This window comes from Lissotriton helveticus, chromosome 12 (genome assembly GCF_964261635.1).
Source record: "Lissotriton helveticus chromosome 12, aLisHel1.1, whole genome shotgun sequence".
NCBI classification, from domain to species: Eukaryota; Metazoa; Chordata; class Amphibia; order Caudata; family Salamandridae; genus Lissotriton; species Lissotriton helveticus.
Window position 1 is genome coordinate 283116836 of NC_136073.1, and position 24925 is coordinate 283141760.

The 24925-nt window shown below is 43.4% G+C and overlaps 1 protein-coding gene across 2 annotated transcripts in view; it reads left to right on the forward strand.

The window, feature by feature from the left end:
* The window catches only part of ABCC12 (ATP binding cassette subfamily C member 12), a 1077363-nt gene that overhangs the window by 680218 nt on the left and 372220 nt on the right, over positions 1 to 24925 (forward strand). The window lies entirely within an intron of this gene.

Below are 24925 nucleotides of genomic sequence, written 5' to 3' on the forward strand. Positions count from 1 at the left end.
GACAAGCGACATTCCTCCAGCCCCTGATAAGGCATACGACGTTCTCATAACAAATCAAACCTATGACAACCTGGATAATCCGTGCGGCCATTGTTTTGATTTCACAGAGAACTTTAGTAAAGAATGTGCTAACGAGCAAGTCGTATGACATCTTTATTGACGTACCTATGTCCATCCTTACGTCAATCTCGGCACCTTTAAGGTATAAATATTGCCGACCTTGCCCTATGCAAAGACACGCGTGGTGACAAGACGGAGCAGCCATACTTGCCGAAGCCGAGAGCAGAAGCAGACCCCGCAGGCAGCAGCCCCGCCTTCCTGACGCGCTGAGAGACGCGCTGCTATCTCAAGCCGAGAGACCCAGCACCGGCGCTTCCGGGTAGCCCTCGCAGGCAGCCTGGAATATCGAGAGCAGAGAAAGAGATACCATTCCTCATTTCATCCTAACTTCCAGGTACAGAACTGAATAACCCCTCCTAGAGAATTCTTTAGTTATTCACTTGGCAAAAACAAACTTAACTTAAACTGTAACTTTCTATTCCCGCCCACGCATTAGACTTAGGTCAGGTACACGGGGTAGGCGTATTTAGAAACACCAGTTGAGTGCGTTTAGTCAAATGTATATGTGTATGTAAATATATTTTAATCATTTTAAACATCATATGGCTCAGAAACCATATCAATGTTTTTACAGTATTATTTTATACTATTGCTTCTAATGTATGCACTTTACTTAACTATAAGTATTGCAATAATATCGATCCATTTCTCTTGTACGAGAAAAGAGACTGATCAATAAATAACACCTTTTTATTGAACACGCCCGTCTCTTCCTTTTCTCTACATTCTGATGAGACTAAGAATGCACGTACTGACTGAGTAAAATAATTGCCTTGTGCTCACACGACTCTTGAGATTGACTCTTGATTAGGGGAGAGCAAAGTTGTCATGTTCTATGGTTGTCAGAAACTAAATCCCTTCTTGTCTAATCAGGGGAGTTAATTCCTTCCTTGAACATTCGAGAAAGTTTCTAGCGAACTCTGAGCTTAGCTGGCAAACCCAAAAATTAAGTCTAGTATCGACAGTAGTAGACCTAGTTAACGTCTGGCCTAGGCCTTTACTGCTGTAGGTACTATTCCAATGCGCAGAGCCTATTGGGAAAATAGGAGCTACACTACATGGCGCCCAACGCGTTTGGAAAGGGCGATAAAACTAACGTAAGACATTTAGAGTAACTCAGTCGTGCTTTCTCACTCAGACCCCTTTTCCCAAATACTCCAAAGACGTCTGGAGTGGGTGAAAGGTTATAAAATCCTCCAAAACCTCGCAGGAGGGAACTCCTATGTATGGTTCTTGGTCTAGTCAACGTTGAAGGATAAAACAGTTCCAAAATATTGTGCATCTAATCTCTGTTTCCATAAAGAAACCTGATCTGCAAATAAACATAATACCATCCTGTCAGCAGAATGGACAGCGATGAAGAACGAGAGGTTACTAGATTAGCTACTGAAATAGCAGATGCTGATGCTACCATGCAAGCAGCAGACGCGGATATAATACTCATTCCGGTCGCCAAAAGGAGATCTATAACCTTAAAACTTATAGAAAATGGACTGACACCTAGAGGTGGCACAGTCATATTCGTAATCGAGGCACACGAATATCGGCAGACAGAGGTATACTATACATGGATACATTTTCCAGCAGCTAATACTATAACAAAGTACTTCCACTATTACAAAGTAGAGGAACCTCCTAATGAGTACACTCCTTTCGAGGAAGTGGAAGTACCACTCAAATTCCAAGAGCATTTGCTCTTATTTGATGGCGCCCTAAAACATAATAATCACATTACAAGGCTCGGTCCTTTAGGAAGACCAGGAGCAACGTGGCCGGTCCTAGCCGGATACACACCATATCCAGACATCGAAAGAATGCCTGCAGCAGAGCTGTTAATACAGCTAAAACAACTACTAAAAATTCACAGACAATTAGTTCAGTATGTAATGCGGACTTCAACAATTCAGCCAGCGATTAAACTTCCACAGCTGACCCCTCACCAGGGGAACACAAATAAAATTACACCACAGAACATCCAATCCTGCCTAGGTAAAGTTCCAGCTAAACGGGAACAGATACCATTCTGGTTGGCACAGAAAATTACCCAAATAGAGGCGGTGTTTCCTGACACCACCCCATTAGAAAAACACAGAATTCTGACTATATGTCTCCCAATGGGAATCGCACCACACATTGAGGACTGTGACACTTGGGGTACAGTCTTTGCTTCCATCTACACAAAAACGCACGGTGTTCCATCCATTTCGGTAATACCAGATGTGCTAAAACAAGTTCAAGATGAATACGGTCCAGAACCTGCTTTAACTCTTGGTATGAAATTACTAAAAGACTTCAAGCAGGTCTCGGCTATATTACTAGCCAACATAAAGGGTGAAGCAGCAAACGTGGCGATCCGCCAGAGGTTAAAAGAGACAGATATAGCAGACCAACCAGCTGAAATTGCCAGAATCATAGAAAAATCCTATGAAGAACTAGGCAGAGATAGTCTAGGTGGAATACCAGTAAAACCGCAACTGACTACAAGTCCAGAAAAAATATTTTTTAATAATAATAATTCACCAAAAAAGAACTGGGATGGAAACAAACAATCCAATCCTAAAGAAAAGAAATTCCAGTCCAGAGGAAGGTCTCCTAGGCGAAGAGAGAAATCTCCAAACCCGAGACAAAGGTCACCTCAGAGTGAACCCTCTGGGAATAGATATAACCTTAGAAATAGGGATAATATTAAAAAACCTGATAGATATCAAGACATTGATACACGTCCCTCTCAATCTTTTCAGACTTCCTCGCAGAAATCGGAAAGAAGAGGACGATCAGAAGAGCACGCCAAGTCCAAAGACAAGGAACCTGCTCAACTGAAAAAGAAATCACAATTTCCAAAAAAGAAGGTAGCCAGTATCAAGGTAGTTAACAATGCCGAGAATACTGAGGACACAACTGAAAAACGGAGAATGGGCTCAGACAATGCTAGACAGCGCAGCAGAGGTGAGCATAGCTCGCAAAGTCCTGATGGATCATCTGGAGACAGTGGACACGAATGAATATCTTCAAGTGGAAACTGCAGATACCAGAGTTAGCAAGCCCCACAAAATATACGAGATAACATTACGTATAGAGGGAGATAAGACTAGGAAAATAAGGGGACTATTTTGGGATAACCTCTCAAAGGGTTATGACATACTTCTAGCTGAAAAAGACTGGCCGCCAGAGTTTGTCAGGGAGTGCCCTCATGGCGAAGAAGTAATTATGCCTGCCTTCTCGAATCAAATACCGATTCATAAAAAATATACACTTGCTAGAAAGTGGGCAGTGGCCTTAGCACCTGCTTTATATAAAAATCATGTAGGATGGGATGAGGATTCTCCTCCTCACAAAATCCAGTTAAAATCACAACCTACTGCACAAAGGCAGTACCCAATTAAGCAAGAAGCTAAAAAACAAGTAAATGAAATACTAGATCAGCTAGAATACCAGGGGGTGATTGAAACTTGCACCTCACAAATGAACAATCCTTTGTTTCCGGTCTCCAAACCAGACAATTCGTACCGTCTAGTTTTGGATTACCGACACCTTAACACATGTTGCAAAACTTTTGCAGTGCAAAACTCACACAGTGCTGCACTAATGAATAACATAGTGCGCAAAAAATACAAAACAACCTTGGACATCTCCAACGGATTCTTTTGTCAAAACATAGCACCAGAGAGCAGATATTTAACTGCATTCTCAGTAAATGGCACTCAAAAACAATTCTGTCGGTTAGCCCAGGGGTACAAGAACAGCCCGGGGGTATTCTCAGCAAGAGTAACAGAATTACTACAACTATATGATGATGAAGCATTATCTTATGTCGATGACATTTACTTAACAGATGATGACTTGGAGACTCACTTGAAAAGAGTGAACACCATAATACTTGGTTTCGCTGCAGAGGGTTACAAATTCAACTTCAAAAAGTCCAGAATTGCCCATCTGACGGTCCTATTCTTAGGATATGAGTTATCAAGTGAAGGCAAAAGCCTGGCAGACAATTTCCTAGAGAAATGTGCCGTAATCCAAGCTCCTAAAACACTAAAAAACCTACAGTCAATTCTAGGCTTCCTAAATTTCGGAAGAACATATATTGCAAATTACGCAGAAAGGGTCAAACCCCTTTATGATCTAATTAAACCAGACTTTAAAAGATCCAGTTGGACTCAAGCACACACAGAAATTTTGAGATCCTTACAAACAGACATGCTAATTAAAACAAAATTAGAAACCCGTGATAATACACGCAACCTTGTGATCCGAGTCATCCCAGGGAGATGCGGATTCACATACCTAACCTCTAATGAGGGAGATAAGGTACCAATTGCATTCAAATCACATTTGTACACAAAAGCTGAACAGAGATTCAACAACAAAGGAAAAATTGTTCAAACAGTTCAAACCGCAATAGCTAGAGAAAAAGACATAGCTGACGGTAGACATATCACAGTCAGAACAGCTGAATCAGCCTTTGAGGCATTAACAACACCGTGTAATTTACCAACAACAACATTGGATCCAGAATGGTTACAATGGGTAAATTCAATCACAACGGACAAAGTATATTACTTCTTTGATCCAGAACTAGAAGAATTGAAAAATCTAAAATATGAAAAGACGTATCCTCTGCCAATCGACATTCTGCCTCTACGACATTACGCCTGTGTAATATATACAGACGGACATGCTCAACCCTCAGTTTGGGGAGAACATGCATACAATCCCACATGTGAGATTACAAAAGAAGTGTGGCACGGAGGTAAACTAAGACCTCTATTAACAAAATCACACTCAGTAGAAACTAATTCAGAACTACAAACTGAAATATTAGCTTTGAAAATGGCGCTAGATAATGCGGATCGCGAATTCCCGACACTTATAGTGTCAGATTCATATTTCTGCGTCAAAGCATATAACAAGGATTTGCAGACCTGGATTCAGAACGGTTACAAAGATGAGACGGATGCACCAATAAAGCAGAGACTGCTCTGGGAACAGGTAGCTCTTTTGAAAAAAGAACTACCAAAGACTCACGTGACACACTCACTGAGTCACCAGCGTGATGGCGTTCACGTTGTAGGGAATTCATTGGCTGAAACAGCCGCAGCGGCAGCCAGTAAACCGGCTCCCGTAGATCGAAAAAAGCGTACATTAAAATACATTGACGGCGAAACATTGCTGGCGGTGAAAACGTCATCAAAAGGCGACTGCTCAGCGTTACCGATCAACTATCCACTCAATTACACATACATCATAGATGCAAACTCCATTCCTTTTGCTCGAATCCCTGGAGTGGGGGATAGAGTGATTCCAAACATGGACAGGAGAAACTTGTTAATCGCAGACGCACACATGGGCGAGGGTCTCAGACACCATAAATTAAAAGATTCTCTGGAAGAATTACAATCACGGTACTGGTGGCCAGGCATGAGCCTGCACTACACCATGTTTGTAAAAAACTGCCCAAACTGCAACAGAGATCGCAGTGGGGAGAGAAGCAGTTTAATACCTCGTCGTAGCAAGGCGGATAATATTACCAACAAAAAGAATGGCTTGCGATTAACATATACAGGCTAGTTTCCACTTATAATGTAGATCAACAGCACTCGGCTGACGTCCGGACTGTTATACAAGATTTGCGAGTCTAAATGGCATATACGCTAAGAGCATGCTACGTTCGACCATTTTTTTCTTTTTCTCAGGCAATCCAGCCTAGGGGGGGGAAAGAATGGCCAAATGAGCACAGCCCAGCGGGAATCTTCTCACTTCCTTCCTGAGGGTATGGGATGGTGTAAAGAAAAAACCAAGACAGAAAGCAATCTATAATAGAAAGGATATTAGGTTCGGGAGCTGGGTGGGTCAAACATCTAATAAGTGTCCAACGTAGTCTAAATAACTTGCCAAGAAATTCTCTGAAGGGATTCAGTCCGTACGAATTATTATTCGGAACTAGGATGTTGATCTCTGACCTTGATAGTCAGACTTCAGTGGTAACAGAAAAAAGCTTTGATGTCAAAGACCGTTTGGCTATTTTGCAGGACTTAAACAAAACAAGAAAAGACCTGAGCAACATACAGTTGAAACAACAGCCAACGACCACTGAAGATTCACCACCTGTCCCAGCAAGACCTGTCTGGATTCCAAAAGTCGGGGATCTAGTCAGGGAGAAGATCGCGGTAAAGAAGGAATTTGGGCCTTCTTACAGAAAAGCAGTTCCTGTATTGTCTGTCAACGGGACAAGATCAGTTGTACTACCGCCACTTGCTGGAAAAAAGGAGAACCGAGTTGTATCCATCGACCTGGTAAAACCACAACATGTGGCCGATAACCAACGGTAGGCCAAGTGGACTCCCAATAAGTAGCAGAACACCAAGGTTTGCTACCAGTACAGAGGTCCTATCAAAGAGGCTCATCACATTCGAAACGCCAACAGAAGAACAACAAGGACTATGCAACAATGCAATAGAACTAAGACCTCTGAAAACCCAAATAAAGACATTTAGCAGAGACACACCAATCTATACAGAAGTACCAAGTGAAAATGCAAGAAACAAAAATCCTGAACCAATTGGAACAATTGATAGAACTGCATCTGGTTACTTCATCAACTTCGATGATTCCTCTGACGGCTTCAGTGAACAAAAGACACAGCCATCACCAAAATCCTTTAAAGACAAAGCAAAGGAACTCTTGAAACAACTAAAAGAAACATATCTGATTTCTCCATGGATTGAATTTTGGGTGGGTTTTGGTGCACTTATCCTCATACTTTGGCTCATCATGGTATTTACCTTGGGACGCTTCATTGAGGGAAAATATGCTAAAATGGACACAGCAAGTCAGAACATCAACTTGGTCCTCAAACCACACACATCTTCACACGTCGAGAAACGAGAACTTTCTTCAGAACTTTCTACAGCCAATTTTACAGCAATTCCAATACCTGGTGGGGTAGCCTGGGACAACACTGACTATGAAATTTATGGTCCGGTCGAGATCCTGAAATATCCACACCAAATTAAGATCTCTTTGAGTGACTTTGCAAAACCAAACTCATTTGCTGATGATTGGGACTTTGAAAGTATTAACAATATGATGTCTGACTTAGTAATGTCTGCTAAATTTACAAAACATCATTATTTGCAGGGTTCTACAAATTATGACAGCATGTACTGCTATAACCATTATGGTAACCATTTCTTGCATAAATCTGCACAACCTAGAAATGTTTTAAATTTTAATCAATGGGAACATTGTGCTACACCTCCAAAAGGGAGCTCAAGAACCGTGTATGGCAAATATTCATATTTTTCAGGTTTTAACACAAGTAATGCGGAAACATTTTATTTTAAATTGTCAAACAAGACAGGGACCAAAACCATGATAACCAACACAAAATTGATTTATTCTGACTTATTCTTTGAACAAATGAATACTTTTGGATTTAATTATTGGGACAAAAATGTTGATTTGAAAAGTGTTTGGGGTACAAAAGAATGGCAAGTACAGGGTATAGAAGCTTTGTTTAGAGCCTGCATGATCCCAGAACAAATGATATTTTTAAATGACACTGTTCAACAAACCACCTGTCTTGGCTTAGCCAAAATCAAAGATTTAAATAACCTGTCTATTCCAAAGCCAACAATGTTTAGCAATAACTCTGATACAGATGAAGAAATAGACATAAACCATATACTTAACCAAAACAGAACACATCCTGATTGGAAACAATGGTTGATCTGGCCCACAGATACAAATAACTGTCAAGATAGATTCCTGAATAAAACACAGGGTTTCAAAATGACCAGGCCAGACCCTAGATATCCCCAAAGACATCACCCAGGGATAATAACAACCTACAGTGTGGGCAAATTATGCCTTCAATGGCTACAAACTTCCACACTGCCTGAAATTAAGCAACACCTAACTTTACTTACTGATGGTGCTGACTTGCGTGATTTCATAATGGGACCACGCAAACAGCGCCAAAAGCGTTTCATAGCAGCCTCTGTATATGCAGCATACAATGAGGCCTGGAAGGTTACTCAAATTGAGACAGCAGAAAGAATACGGGAAATTGACCGTATTAATTTGGAAAAATCACTTTCTGTAGTGGACAATGGGTTAATGACTCTGTCCTCCAGAATTTTTTCATTGGACAGCATTGTGTCTTCAGCAATCGATATATTATCGCAAGACTTACTGTTATTACAACATGGTCAGTCACAATTGCGTTCTATTGTACAGCTTGGCTGGACGTTACAAAATCTGCGTTCAGGCTACGTGCCTTGGCGTTTAATCAACACAACGTCACTATTCCAAATCTTTAACCTTACTGATAGACAAATCGGTATGGCGCAGAAGGGTGCTGATTATACAATCTTGAGCATTGAAAAACTAGAAAGATTACCAATGACAATGTCAGAACGACCTGTCAGTGAATGGATAATCCACGGAATCATAAATATTCCAATCTCAACCTTCAGGTTTCAATACTGCCAAAAATATATACAGGCTGGCATGTACGAGAAATTGGGAAAGGGGTACCTTAAAACAACATGGAACCTGCCCTATTCACATGCATGTGTCAGTAATAAAGGACAGAAAGTGTTTCTTAGTGGCAACAATTATGCTATGTCACTAAGCGGCACGCTTCTATGTAACGGTATTAGTTTGCACGGAGCCTGTGAAGGGAATTCATACAACCTTTCATGTCACCAGCAAGGCGCACCTGCAACTGAAATAGAACCATTCTTTCAAAGACTCTATAATGGGAGTTACATTCTTATTGTAGACCGCAGATGTTGCAGTCTTATGCCCGGGACTCCTTATCTAGTAACTACAACAGCGAAGGTCAAGTGCTGTGGACGTTCTTTGTTCCCCAGCTCCTTTCCAGACAGGGAGGCGAGGGCATGGCCCAGTTTGAAAATTACTTCTATTCGAATAGACACTTTAAGCAGAATGAAAACAGTGCTTCTTCAGACGCCTACAAGGCTCACGTCATCAAAAGAAACGTATGATCTACAAGTCGCAAGGACGACTGCAGAGATACATACATTATTATCAACCAATTCCCCCGTACATTTCGCGGAAATCCTGAGCGAAATCTTAAATATTTCTGATACCACTGGGGTCTCAAAGGTATTTAAGACAGTATTTTCGATGGCATTAACACCATTCAAAGCCATACTGGGTATTTTTCCAGATTTCGTCCATTCGATTTTTGGCGGACTTCCCCTGATCCTGGGACTAATTGCAGGAATCCTATTCCTAGTCCTTATTTTTCGTTATGGCAACCCATGTCACAGACCAAACTCTGACGACAATGGAAGAAACGATCCTAGCCATTGGATACCGGGACCGGATATCAAAAATCCTGGGACTCTCCCGGCTTAGAGACCTGAACATGACTTGGTTTCTATCATTTCGACCAATGTGGCAAAGGTGTGTTTTACCTGTACTAAGGTGTCTGCTATGCGGAGAAGAATGCGTGTTAGACACCTGTCTGACGCTACAATCGGATGCGCCGGTGGATGCAGATACACTGTTGGTTCCTACCAAGGTTCACGCACTGTGCTGCCCTCAAAGGCTGCCAATTCTGATGACGGCATTCCTGGAATCTTCACCACTGCGATTGAAGAGTAGTGAAGTTCAAGATGAAAGCAGCATCGAACAGGTACGACCTTCTGTCAGCAATGCAAATCAGAATGTCAATGGAGACAATCATGCGCATGAATGCATGGTTACCCCTATTTCCGACTTAGAGGAACTTTCCCATGAAGCTGTTGACAGTTTTTTCGAAAGCCTGAATGATATGATGTTCTCTCCGGAACAGAAATAGAGACTTTTGAGTAAACTCGCACACGGCGTTCCCTGAATTCGGCCTTCAACTTTAACAATAAAGTCACATGAACAATTACAATCCAGTTCACGGACAGCAACTTTTTTCAGCAAGCCCCTAAAATATTTTTCTATATATTTTTTCCCGGGACACTGATCTTCTGCTTAAAGTAAGAAACTATTCCTAGAGAACTAAGATTTCTATTTTTTTAGATACTTTATAGACTTTATATAGACTTTAGCTGCCCGCTGGTATGTTCACAATATATTTTATGTGATGAAATGGTTTCGACTTTTTTTCTGTATAGCCATATTAAGAGCCATTTCATGTGTATTTCTCATATACCAACAAGCAATAATGCATAAAATGCGTGTTTACTTTTGCATTTAATTCATAGCTTAAGTGCATACAATATATATGACTGCAATTTTTCAGTATATTTGAAAATTTCGAAATGCATTTATGTATTTTGGGGTGGTAAGGTATACACTATACTCTATAGTATGTTGTACTATGTTATACTATGCATAGATTAGTAGATATGACCATAGTTAGCGTGGAGTGGGTGTCGTGTATTTCTATAGGTTCTGAATCAGTCCCCCTATTCCTGACCCTATTCTGGTTAAACTAACTATCAAGTTAACTAACAGTCAGCCCATGAGGCAAGAAAACCCCCATGATGCAGATACCGTTATCTGACGCAGTCACACTACGGCACAGGAACGTGTTATCTGATTAGGTCATAACGCTTGAGATCTAATTAGACAAGCGACATTCCTCCAGCCCCTGATAAGGCATACGACGTTCTCATAACAAATCAAACCTATGACAACCTGGATAATCCGTGCGGCCATTGTTTTGATTTCACAGAGAACTTTAGTAAAGAATGTGCTAACGAGCAAGTCGTATGACATCTTTATTGACGTACCTATGTCCATCCTTACGTCAATCTCGGCACCTTTAAGGTATAAATATTGCCGACCTTGCCCTATGCAAAGACACGCGTGGTGACAAGACGGAGCAGCCATACTTGCCGAAGCCGAGAGCAGAAGCAGACCCCGCAGGCAGCAGCCCCGCCTTCCTGACGCGCTGAGAGACGCGCTGCTATCTCAAGCCGAGAGACCCAGCACCGGCGCTTCCGGGTAGCCCTCGCAGGCAGCCTGGAATATCGAGAGCAGAGAAAGAGATACCATTCCTCATTTCATCCTAACTTCCAGGTACAGAACTGAATAACCCCTCCTAGAGAATTCTTTAGTTATTCACTTGGCAAAAACAAACTTAACTTAAACTGTAACTTTCTATTCCCGCCCACGCATTAGACTTAGGTCAGGTACACGGGGTAGGCGTATTTAGAAACACCAGTTGAGTGCGTTTAGTCAAATGTATATGTGTATGTAAATATATTTTAATCATTTTAAACATCATATGGCTCAGAAACCATATCAATGTTTTTACAGTATTATTTTATACAATTGCTTCTAATGTATGCACTTTACTTAACTATAAATATTGCAATAATATCGATCCATTTCTCTTGTACGAGAAAAGGACTGATCAATAAATAACACCTTTTTATTGAACACGCCCGTCTCTTCCTTTTCTCTACATTCTGATGAGACTAAGAATGCACGTACTGACTGAGTAAAATAATTGCCTTGTGCTCACACGACTCTTGAGATTGACTCTTGATTAGGGGAGAGCAAAGTTGTCATGTTCTATGGTTGTCAGAAACTAAATCCCTTCTTGTCTAATCAGGGGAGTTAATTCCTTCCTTGAACATTCGAGAAAGTTTCTAGCGAACTCTGAGCTTAGCTGGCAAACCCAAAAATTAAGTCTAGTATCGACAGTAGTAGACCTAGTTAACGTCTGGCCTAGGCCTTTACTGCTGTAGGTACTATTCCAATGCGCAGAGCCTATTGGGAAAATAGGAGCTACACTACAGCATGTTCGGGTTCAATCGGTAATATCTGCACTTTTTTAAGAGGCTCTGATATATTACTGAATGCTGAAAAATAACATACTTCTAGTGTATGCAGTTCTGCAGTGGTCTATTAAGGATGTCTTTGATCAGTTTATGGCTCCTTCTTTTCATGGCCCGGAAGGTATAGGGCCTGTGCACCTCTCAATGATGTGTAAATTAGACACCTATGAATCCGAGCATTGGCAAAGGCAATAGGTTATGCTTCCAAAAGGGGAATGCTGAGCTATTGGCTTTAAACAAAAAACTAAATGAATTAATCAGAGGGTCCAAGGGCGAGTTTAATCCCCCCCACAAGGTACATGCTCCAAACCATAAGACTCATACCACAAAAAGTACCTAGGGGTCAAAGCATATCTGTCGCTCAACTGTGGGTACAGACCCCAACACCAAACATGTAGTAATACAGTGGGAACAATCGATGTGACTAGGTGTAACAATTCTTGAGTTAAGACTCGAGAGCAAAGGGAAAAATTCCCATCAGAAACCACACTGTACCGCCCTCTTTCGCATGATTTGGGTACTCCTTGCTCAGGAGTCAAAGTGAAACGGTCTGTCAATGTTACCATGACCGTATATAAATGTGCATAGAGTGTAACAATGGAGGGAGGTTATCAAGAATTTCTTAGTGTAAATGTGGCTGCTGAAAAAGCAGTGTGAAGGTAAGCGAAAAGTGAGCGAAACTAAAATTGGGTAGGCTGAGTAGATGTCGATAGTTTATTGTTATCTCCCAGTCTCCCAAGTTTTTAAAAACAAAGTGCAGACACAGATTTATCATAATATCTGTGGTTAGTAGTGGTCAACATGTTTCAGCATATCAATGAAAGAATTTCAATGCATTCATCAGGACCCGTTGAGAATTAACTACTGCTTTTATAAGTGAGAAATAAAACGATATCACCTGCAACATTCGAGTTGTATGTACAACCACATACTACTACCGCATCATGTTGGTAATCCGACAGCCACAGGAAGAACATGTAAGACAAACGATAAATGATAACATTATGTCACGTTCAAAGAATGGTGTCCCTATTGGTTTCATACATCCATTCATTTCCCAATATGTTTAAATCATATCGTTTACAAATATATATTAATTATAACCACTCACCCATTAGCTGTGGTTGCTGCGCTTCACCCCACCTGGCTACAGCTCAGGTTAAGAGGAGCACCGCTCTAAATCAAAAGAATATGAAAGGAAAAATGACAATCATGGCTCTTCGTTAGTAAATATAAGCCTGAAGGCTGTGTTTATTATCAAATCCGGTTTAAAATGCCAGTCATAATGTAGCTCGTGGTTTTATATTTTGTGTTAAACACTAGAGACTACTATAAATTTTGTCTCAAAAAGCGCTATACACACCTAAGCTATCTCACAGCGTGTCAGAAGTGAAATGCTACCGTCGTCTATCAGTTTTCGGCGTCACTCACCTATCCGTCGGTGTCTCCCGGCAGTCATCCGAACTGTCTAGGGGGGCACCGAACGGCGGTAGAGCGCCATCAATAATAGAGTTCATGACGTCAAAGGCGCGACTAACAGGTGTGACGGGAAATGTAGTTTTTAATCTCGTTCCTGTAGTCTTTATTAGTAAGCTTCGCAACACCCGGGTCTACTCTTGAATAATAGAGTTCCTGACGTCAAAAGCGCGACTAACAGATATGACGGGAAATGTAGTTTTTAGTCTCGTTCCTGTAATCTTTATTAGTACGCTTCGCAACACCCAGGTATACTCTAGTCCAAATTGTATAGGAAGTCTGGTTTCTTTCAGGATAAGATTAAGACCTCATCGTCCACAAGAACACCATCCGCATCACAACCGACTCCAACGACACCTTCGCCGCCGCCGAGCACCTCCTCTTCCAGATACACACCAACCCAAAGACGACCCTCAGAGGCACCCTCGTCTACAGACCCCCGAGACCACGCACACAATTCAGCGAAGACATCGCGGACTTCATCAGCCCGCACGCCCTCCCCTCCGCCGACTACATCCTTCTAGGGGACCTCAACTTCCACCTGGAGAACAAGAAGGACCGCAACACCGCCGCCCTGCTGGACAACCTCGCCAACCTCGGACTCAAGCAACTGGTCCACACCCCCACCCACTACGCCGGCCACACGCTTGATCCCGTCTTCTCATCCAGCAAGCACATCACCTTCAGCCACTCCTCCGGACTCCACTGGACTGACCACAGCTGCGTCCACTTCAGCTTCAGAAGAACCACGACTCACCACCACCCGCAACAGGTCCCTCACAGAAGCAGGAGCAAGATCACCGCTGACCAGCTCACCACCTCCCTCAGCTGGAACCCACCCGCCAGCACAACGGACCCCAACGAAGCAGCCCGCAACTTCACGCAGTGGCTGACCGCCTGCGCCGACGACCTCGCACCACTGAAGAACCCTCCCAGCAGACCCAGAAGCAAGAAGGCCTCCTGGTTCACCGAAGAACTCAAGGACTCCAAGAAGAACTGCCGCACCCTCGAGAAAGCCTGGCTCCGGGACCAGACCACAGACAACATGACCGCCCTCAAACACGCCACCCGCAAGCACCACCAGCTTATCCGCACCACCAAAAAGAAATTACAGAAGGAACGGCTGGACAACAACGCCCACGACAGCAAGGAACTCTTCAGTATCGTCAAGGAGTTCTCCAACCCCAGCACCGGCAACAACGACATCACTCCTTCACAAGATCTCTGCGACTCCCTCGCCTCGTTCTTCCACCGCAAGATCGCCGACATCCACAACAGTTTCGGCAAGCCATCCACTCACCCAACCGTCGAACCAACGCCCCCCACGCCACCCTCCGCACCTGGACCACGGTGACCACCGAAGACACAGCCCGCACGATGAACACCATCCACTCCGGATCACCAACCGACCCCTGCCCCCACCACGTCTTCAACAAGGCCGAATCCACCATCGCACCCCAACTCCGGAACATCATCAACACCTCCTTCAACACCGCCACCTTCCCGGAGAGCTGGAAGCACGCCGAGCTCAGCACCCTATTGAAGAAACCAACAGCGGACCCCACCGACCTCAAGAACTTCCGCCCCATCTCGCTCCTCCCTTTTCCTGCTAAAGTCCTCGAGAAGATCGTCAACAGTCAGCTTGCCGCCTTCCTCGAGACGAACGGATCCCTCGACCCCGCGCAGTCCGGTTTCAGAGCCAACCATAGCACCGAGACCGCCCTCATCGCAGCCACCGACGACATCCGAGCCCTGCTCGACAACGGAGAAACAGCTGCACTCATCCCCCTGGACCTCTCTGCAGCGTTCGACACTGTCTGCCACCGCACCCTAGTTCAACGCCTCAGCAACATCGGCATCCAAGAGAAGGCACTGGAGTGGATCATCTCGTTCCTCGCCGGAAGAACACAGAGAGTCCGCCTCCCCCCGTTTCGATCCGAGGCCACCGAAGTCATCTGCGGCATACCGCAAGGATCATCACTCAGCCCCACCCTCTTCAACGTCTACATGAGACCTCTTGCAGCCATCGCACGCCAACACAACCTCAACATCATCTCCTACGCCGACGACACCCAGCTGATCCTCTCCCTCACCAGAGACCCCGACACCGCCAGAAACAACCTACACGAAGGGATGAAAGACGTCGCCGAGTGGATGAAGAACAGCTGCCTGAAACTGAACTCAGACAAGACGGAAGTCCTCATCCTGGGATCATCACCCTCCACCTGGGATGACTCCTGGTGGCCCCCCGCCCTGGGCACCACTCCCAAGCCAACAGACCACGCACGCAACCTGGGCTTCATCCTGGACTCCTCCCTCTCGATGACCAGACAAGTCAACGTCTCCTCATCATGCTTTCACACCCTACGCATGCTCCGCAAGATCTTCCGATGGATCCCGACCGAAACCAGGAAGACGGTCACCCAGGCACTCGTCACCAGCCGACTGGACTACGGAAACACCCTCTACGCCGGCACCACAGCCAAGCTACAGAAAAGACTCCAACGCATCCGGAACGCCTCCGCCCGACTCATCCTGGACATCCCCCGACGCAGCCACATCTCCGGCCACCTGAGGGACCTGCACTGGCTCCCCGTCAATAAGAGAATCATGTTCAGGCTCCTCACCCATGCACACAAGTCTCTCCACGACCTGGGCCCCAAGTAGCTCAACGACCGTCTGACCTTCTACACGCCCACCCGCCAGCTACAATCCACTAGCCTCGCCCTCGCCGCCGTACCACGCATCCGAAGAGCCACCGCCGGAGGAAGATCCTTCTCCTACCTGGCGGCCAAGACATGGAACTCCTCCCCATCCACCTTCGGCTGACCCAGGACCATCTCGCCTTCAGGAGACAACTCAAGACCTGGCTGTTCGAGCAGTAGCTGCCCCCTTCCCCCAAGCTCCTTGAGACCCTCCCGGGTGAGTAGTGCGCTATACAAATGCTATGATTGATTGATTGATTTCACGACATGAATACACAGCCATAGCCGCCACAGGTATAGTAGAAGGTTTGTAACCTATCGTATCGACAAAATTCTCTTGGCGTCACAACTCATTACGTCAATCAGGTGACTGACGAGCATGCCGCGAAATGTAGTTTCCTAAAATCCCGTGCTTGTAGTTTATCAGAATGTAAATAACAAAGGACGTTCTCACTCTTTCAGCTCTCATCAACGACGGTAAAGTTCAATGTAATCTACAGCTATTGTTGTGGCTATGTTAATATGTGATTCGAGTCATATGACTCCCAAGAGTCCCTTCTGGAAATACAACCTCCTAAGGAGAAAACCAATCGTATCACCTTTGTGAACACTTTCAACACGAGATCAAACCAAGTTAAAAAAATCGACAGAAGACATTGGTCTATATTGAACACAGGAGGTGATGAGATTCCCTTACCCCTGTTTGCGTTCAAAAGAGGACAGAGTTTAAAAGATCAACTGGTCCACACACGTCCGAAGAACAAAGGACCCAGACAGGTGGGTACCCTATGGGATCTACCACCAGTACAAGGTCACCATCCTTGTGGGACCTGTTCGGTGTGCCCCCAAACTTGCAAATCAACAACTGTGGACATAGGCACAAGTAGACTGTGGGAGCAACGCAGGTTCACAAACTGCAATAGCAAAACCTAATCTACTTAATAACCTGCCCATGTCAAAAACACTATGTGGGCATGACAACGAGGAAAGTTCGGATAAGGATACAAGAACACAAGAGCACGGTACATTGTCGGAAACAAGCAACTCTCTTGACTGCCCATTTCCTAGAGGTTGGACATGGTCCCAATGATCTACACTGGACAGTGCTTGAACAGCATTTAATACCTGATTTGTGCTCAGATGTGGGCCGGTTTCTGTTCAGAATCGAACAGAAGTGGGTCTACAAGCTTAATAGTGACAAAGAAGGGCTCAATGAGCCAATACCTTGGCTGTCACTCTGATGGTTGTTCTGAATCACTAGTGCTCGTGGCAATTAAAAATTAAAAATTATAATATCGGTCCCAAAAGATTAAAAAAACTAGTTACATCTCTGGACTATCCGCATAAAACAAAATACCAGTACTTCTTCTAAGAATATAACTATGGGGCTTACATGGGAGTCATATGACACGATTCACATATTAACATAGCCACAATAATAGCTGTAGATTACATTGAACTTTACCGTCGTTGATGAGAGCTGAAAGAGTGAGATCGTCCTTTGTTATTTACATTCTGATAAACTACAAGCACAGGATTTTAGGAAACTACATTTCCCGGCATGCTCGTCAGTCACCTGATTGACGTAATGAGTTGTGACGCCAAGAGAATTTTGTCGAAACGATAGGTTACAAATCTTCTACTATATCTGTGGCGGCTATGGCTGTATATTCATGTCGTGAAATGAGGTCTTAATCTTATCCTGAAAGAAACCAGACTTCCTATACAATTTGGACTAAGAGTATACCTGGGTGTTGCGAAGCGTACTAATAAAGATTACAGGAACGAGACTAAAAACTACATTTCCCGTCATATCTGTTAGTCGCGCTTTTGACGTCAGGAACTCTATTATTCAAGAGTAGACCTGGGTGTTGCGAAGCTTACTAATAAAGACTACAGGAACGAGATTAAAAACTACATTTCCCGTCACACCTGTTAGTTGCGCCTTTGACGTCATGAACTCTATTATTGATGGCGCTCTACCGCCGTTCGGTGCCCCCCAGACAGTTCGGATGACTGCCGGGAGACACCGACGGATAGGTGAGTGACGCCGAAAACTGATAGACGACGGTAGCGTTTCACTTCTGACACGCTGTGAGATAGCTTACGTGTATATAGCGCTTTTTGAGACAAAATTTATAGTAGTCTCTAGTGTTTAACACAAAATATAAAACCACGAGCTATCTTATGACTGGCATTTTAAACCGGATTTGATAATAAACACAGCCTTCAGGCTTATATTTACTAACGAAGAGCCATGATTGTCATTTTTCCTTTCATATTCTTTTGATTTAGAGCGGTGCTCCTCTTAACCTGAGCTGTAGCCAGGTGGGGTGAAGCGCAGCAACCACAGCTAATGGGTGAGTGGTTATAATTAATATATATTTGGAAACAATATGATTTAAACATATTGGGAAATGAATGGATGTATGAAACCAATAGGGACACCATTCTTTGAACGTGACATAATGTTATCATTTATCGTTTGTCTTACATGTTGTTCCTGTGGCTGTCGGATTACCAACATGATGCGGTAGTAGTATGTGGTTGAACATACAACTCGAATGTTGCAGGTGATATTGTTTTAATTCTCACTTATAAAAGCAGTAGTTAATTCTCAACGGGTCCTGATGAATGCATTGAAATTCTTTCATTGATATGCTGAAACATGTTGACCACTACTAACCACAGATATTATGTTAAATCTGTGTCTGCACTTTGTTTTAAAAAATTTGGGAGACTGGGAGATAACAATAAACTATCGACATCTACTCAGCCTATCCAATTTTAGTTTCCCTCACTTTTCACTTACCTTCACACTGCTTTTTCAGCAGCCACATTTACACTAAGAAATTCTTGATAACCTCCCTCCATTGTTACACTCTATGCACATTTATATACGGTCATGGTAACATTGACAGACCGTTTCACTTTGCCTCCTGAGCAAGGAGTACCCAAATGATGCGAAAGAGGGCGGTACAGTGTGGTTTCTGATGGGAATTTTTCCCTTTGCTCTCGAGTCTTAACTCAAGAATTGTTACACCTAGTCACATCGATTGTTCCCACTGTATTACTACATGTTTGGTGTTGGGGTCTGTACCCACAGTTGAGCGACAGATATGCTTTGACCCCTAGGTACTTTTTGTGGTATGAGCTATTGGCTTTGCCAATGTTTGTTTGCCGTCACATGATCAAAAAGACCACCTCTGAAGGCATTGATGTCACTGAAGAATCATGGTTGAGGCATATCGAATCTTTATACATAAGCAAGAACCTAAATTCCCTTCTATCGCACAAGAACCATTGCACAATATCCCTATTCTTCTCTCTGAGCAAAATTAAAGAACAAGTTGAGAAAGGCAGAGGGAACAGTGCACCCGGACCAAATGAGCTTCCTACAGTTATCTATAAATAAGACCATGACTTTTGGTATGCATGTCTTCATTCCTCATTTCTTCGTATTCCTTATTCAATTTCTATCTAACGGTGAAGGTAGTTCCATAATCATGTGGTGGATCTATTTTCAAACCTATATATATAAGAATGGCTAGTATGCGTCCCCCGACAGCTATCGCATGATTGCACTTTTCAACTTAGGCTCAAAAATCTTTGCTAGCTTACTACTAGCAGGGCTGGAAGCTTGAGCAGAAAGAGATAAATTGATCACTCTTAATTAAACTGTTTTCACAGATAAATCTAGTACCACAGATAACTTAGCAGCGCTCTCGATGATTGCCGAGAAATATACCATCAATAGAAAACAACATATATATTTCTGCTTTGTGGACTTCTCCAAAGCATCGTAACCTCTTATGGGAAAGCTGGCCAGTCGGAACATTCCTGTAAAACTATTAAGTGCCATCTGACTTCTGTACTCAGATAATTGGGCAGTGGTCAAACTCAGTACTAACAATGGCTTAGCCATCCAAATAGAAGCCAATGTGGGCTTGAAACAAGGGTGCGTTCTGGCCCCGATGCTTTTCAATTTATTTATACGGGAGCTAAGTGCATTCCTTGACACAGCTAAATCCCTTCCACCAAGGCTTGGACATGGTCAGGTGACCTCATTACAGCACACTGATGATGGAGTTCTCATGAACTTGACAAACATCGGGCTTCAGAGGGTCTGAAACAATCTCAATGCTTATTGTTCCAAATATGAAATGGTGGTGAACCTCACAAAAACTCAGATCATGGTGTTTGGAAGGAAGGTCAGGAAGAAAGGAAGTTGGCTCCTGGGTGGGCTGTTGGTCTCTAGAGGTACTTGTCATAAATATTTCGGCGTTAAGCTGCATGAACATCTTTTTTTTCTATTTATCTAAATTAATTAAAGCCAAAGACCACCTCCTTAATTGCAGCATTTCAATCATTACACCGCAAATTTCAAAGCCCCACCCTGGTGCCTGTTCTTGCAGTGTTAAAAGCCAAACGTATTCCAACAATCAGCTTTGGCACAGTGGCTGTACTGGGAAAGATTGGGGCCTTTTTTAATTCTGCTAAAAGCAAAGCATTTTGCATTATTTTCCACCTACTGCAAAGCACCACTCCGACCCAATTGTGGCTGGAATTTGTTCTGTTAAACCAAGTGTTAGTACAGTACTGCTCTCTCCTTAAGCATATGTCACTACTAAGGCTGTCTGATCAGTCAACACTGCGTGGTGTGATATGGGAAGAAATTGAAACTGCATTACCAAAAACAAATAGCTGATCGCAGGCTTTCGAATGATCTGACCATGAATGTCCTTGAGGCAAAAGAGCTAAGGGGATCACCACTCCTGCATGCCCTCCTTAAATTATCTTTAAACAAGCAAATAAAGAAGATCTCATTGAATAGGGATAAGAGGGATTTTAGAAAAAAAATCATTTGTGGACAGTCATTGCCAACATGCTTCATGTGCGTTTCGGCCTGTGTCAAACTATTGATTGCCTGCCAGAATGGTCCATAAAACCTTTGTGTTCTAAATGCAGGCTCTGCCGTCTACACATGGAAAGCCTGACTCATATTGTATCAACTTGCCTCAAGCTGTTGACGGAACGTAAGGTTGTTTTATGCAACTTTTTTTATCAGAATGCCACCAGAACCTTCCACCACGTCTTACTCTCCTGTTTAAAAGGTGAATATCCCTGGGTGAAAGTGGCCTTCACAAAATGTATTACAAAAGCTGATAGTCTGTTGTCAGACAAAGGTTTAGATGCTGCAAAGTGAAGGAAGTACGAATAATAGCTCCACACTGACGCTGTTCTCCATTTCCTTCTTTTATCGGCTGCGTACAGTTACTTTAGCACTTTACGCTAGATAAAATGGAAGTGGCATTTCAGGTCATGATACTAAACAACGTGGTCAAAGGTAACATCTTAATATTCGGATTGGATGCTTCTTATCAATATCTTTAGCACTTTACTGCAAATTTTGCACCAACTGGGAGTGGACAGGTCGCATATCTAGATAACATATTAATTGCATATAGTTTAGTTTGAGGGGGCTGAGCAATGTAGTTTTTTAGCTTGATGTTGCTACCTATTTAACCAAATTGTATTTTGTCACACCTGCTCTTTATATGTGGTATGGTGATTGTCTTATTTTTATTCCCTTGAGGTTCTTGTGAAGGGACCTCAAGTAGTCCTTTTCTTACTGTACAACCACTATGTGTTCATTGTCTTCACTTCTGCAGAGATTGTGTGGAGAGAAGATGCTCAGACGACCAAGATGGGAGGGGTAAACACAGGAGTGCATGAGAGAACAGCATCAAAGTAGCATCCATGTTAACCAATGTGGTGTTTTCATACAAATGTGGCTAACTACAAAATATTATTAAACATACTTCTACACCTGATTGGAAACTTGTTTCAACTGTAATCATATTTACTCATCATTTACATATTGGATCCAACATAAAAACCATTATTTATCATTGTTATTTTTTCACGAATATATAAACCCAGGAAAACGCTAGCACAATACGACTTTTACTGCTGGTTTAGTGCTTTTTACGGGCTCGGCGACGTCACCACTTCGTCAGAAGTGGGGAGGAGCTGCGAGCCGTATTGTAGCGGGTTTCTGGCTCATGCTGGAAAAATTCTTCTTTGCTCGTGCATTTGCAGTGCTTTATTTTATAATCTGAATGTTGATTGGTCCTCGCGGTGCTGTTTTTTTAGTAGTCTTCATGTGATAGGGCATATGTAATGTTCGTCCGCCATTTTTGGCATTTTCTGTGCGGTTTCGCGCACGGCAGTCCATTAATTTTAATTAGGAGCTGTCAGGGCGCCCTTCTAATGCAATCCAGATGGTGGGAGCGCGTTCACCATTCTGCATTGCATGTATAGGGCGCGCGTTCGTTTGCAGCGTTTTTGGGGCTGAAAAATGTGGACGTCTATTGTATTGAACTTTTATGTGATTTATAATTGCTCTGAAAAACTGTGTGTTTGCAAGGAAGTGTTCCCGATTAGAAGGACATGGTGTTTGCTTATTTCCTTTGAAGCGCTGATCTGATATGTATTTCTCTTTAATAGCAACACGTACTTTGGGTACAACACATCAATTGCGCATTGACACAACCATGCCACTACAAAGAGTGTCAGATGACATCGTGTACTACCACCACCAGTACTACCAGTACCACCACCACCAGTACTACCACTACCAGTACCACCACCACCACCAGTACTACAAGTACTACAGTCACCAGTACTACCACTACCACCAGTACTACCAGTACCACGACCACCAGTACTACCACTACCAGTACTACCACTACCAATACCACTACCACCACCAGTACTACCACCACCAGTACCACCACCACCAGTACTACCAGTACCACCACCACCAGTACTACCACTACCAGTACCACCACCACCAGTACTACCACTACCAGTACCACCACCACCACCAGTACTACCAGTACTACCACCATCAGTACTACAAGTACTGCCACCACCAGTACTACCACTACTACAGCCACCAGTACTACCACTAATACAGCCACCAGTACTACCACTACCACCACCACCAGTAGTACCACCACCACCAGTACTACCAGTACCACCACCACCAGTACTACCACTACCAGTAATACCACTACCAGTACTACCAGTACCACAACCACCATCACTACTACCAGTACTACCATTATCAGTACTACCAGTACTACCACCACCAGTACTACCAGTACTACCACCACCAGTACTACCACTACTACAGCCACCAGTACTACCACTACTACAGCCACCAGTACTACCACTACCACCACCACTACCACCACCACCAGTACTACCAGTACCATCACCACCAGTACTAGTATCAGTATCAAAATCTTTATTCGATTGTAGATTTTACAATCATAAAAGTTCATTTTAAAACATCAAAAATACACAGTTAAAAACGATTACATACAATTCATTTTCAGAGGCAAAAAAAAAGACACAGTAAACAGTACAATATCAGGCAATAAAAGCATGGGCAATATATGGTTAAAAATATAAATATCTGTAGACTTAAAAAGCACCAGCACAAATTTTTCAGCATGGTTAGCCATCCATGCTTTTCCTAAAGCAGATGGCTTTTTTTTAAAAATTACAAATAAACAAGGTACAGTCAATATTCAGTAGTTGTAAGTAATAAAGTGCGGGTTTAATTTGTGTAAAACTAATTTTTTTAAGGCACGGTTTAAGGTATAATTTCCGTGGAGTGGAGTAATAAGGGCAAATAAAAAGGAAGTGTGCCAGATCTTGAGGAGACTTTCCGTCGCAGCCACAAGCTGGCAACACTTCGCCCCGCTGGGCGCCACTTGGGAATGCCAGAAGGAGGTGATAGAGGTCAAAACGGAACCTTATTAACAGAAACCGATCATAGCTAGACATAGGCCATGTCAGGTAAGGTTCTATTTGCAAGCATGTTTTTAACAATAGATGTTTCCTAATACTGACCTTCTGTATCTCAACCTCTTCTCTGTCAGTACATCTTAACAAAACTAAGGCATTCTTGACCAGGTTCACATCAGATTTTCTAATTCTGTTTGGGGCATAAAACAGATCATGTCGGCCAATTGCCGTTAAGCTGTCCTTTATATACTTAATCCACGGTACCTTAAATCTCCCATCTAACTGTAAAGCTTCTTTCAGTAGGGCATGTGTTAATGGGATTTCATTGTTTAACCAACATTTCAGCCAACATAAGATTGGGCTTACTACCACCAGTACTACCACTACCAGTACTACCACTACCAGTACTACCAGTACCACTACCACCACCACCAGTACCACCACCACCAGTACTACCAACACCAGTACTACCAGTACCACCACCACCACCAGTACTACCACTACCACCACCACCACCACCAGCACTACCAATACTACAGCCACCAGTACTACCACTACCACCACCACCAGTACTACCAGTACCACGACCACCAGTACTACCACTACCAGTACTACCACTACCAGTACCACTACCACCACCAGTACTACCACCACCAGTACTACCACTACCAGTACCACCACCACCACCACCAGTACTACCAGTACTACCACCATCAGTACTACCAGTACTGCCACCACCAGTACTACCACTACTACAGCCACCAGTACTACCACTAATACAGCCACCAGTACTACCACTACCACCACCACCAGTAGTACCACCACCACCAGTACTAACAGTACCACCACCACCAGTACTACCACTACCAGTAATACCACTACCAGTACTACCAGTACCACAACCACCATCACTACTACCAGTACTACCATTATCAGTACTACCAGTACTACCACCACCAGTACTACCACTACTACAGCCACCAGTACTAC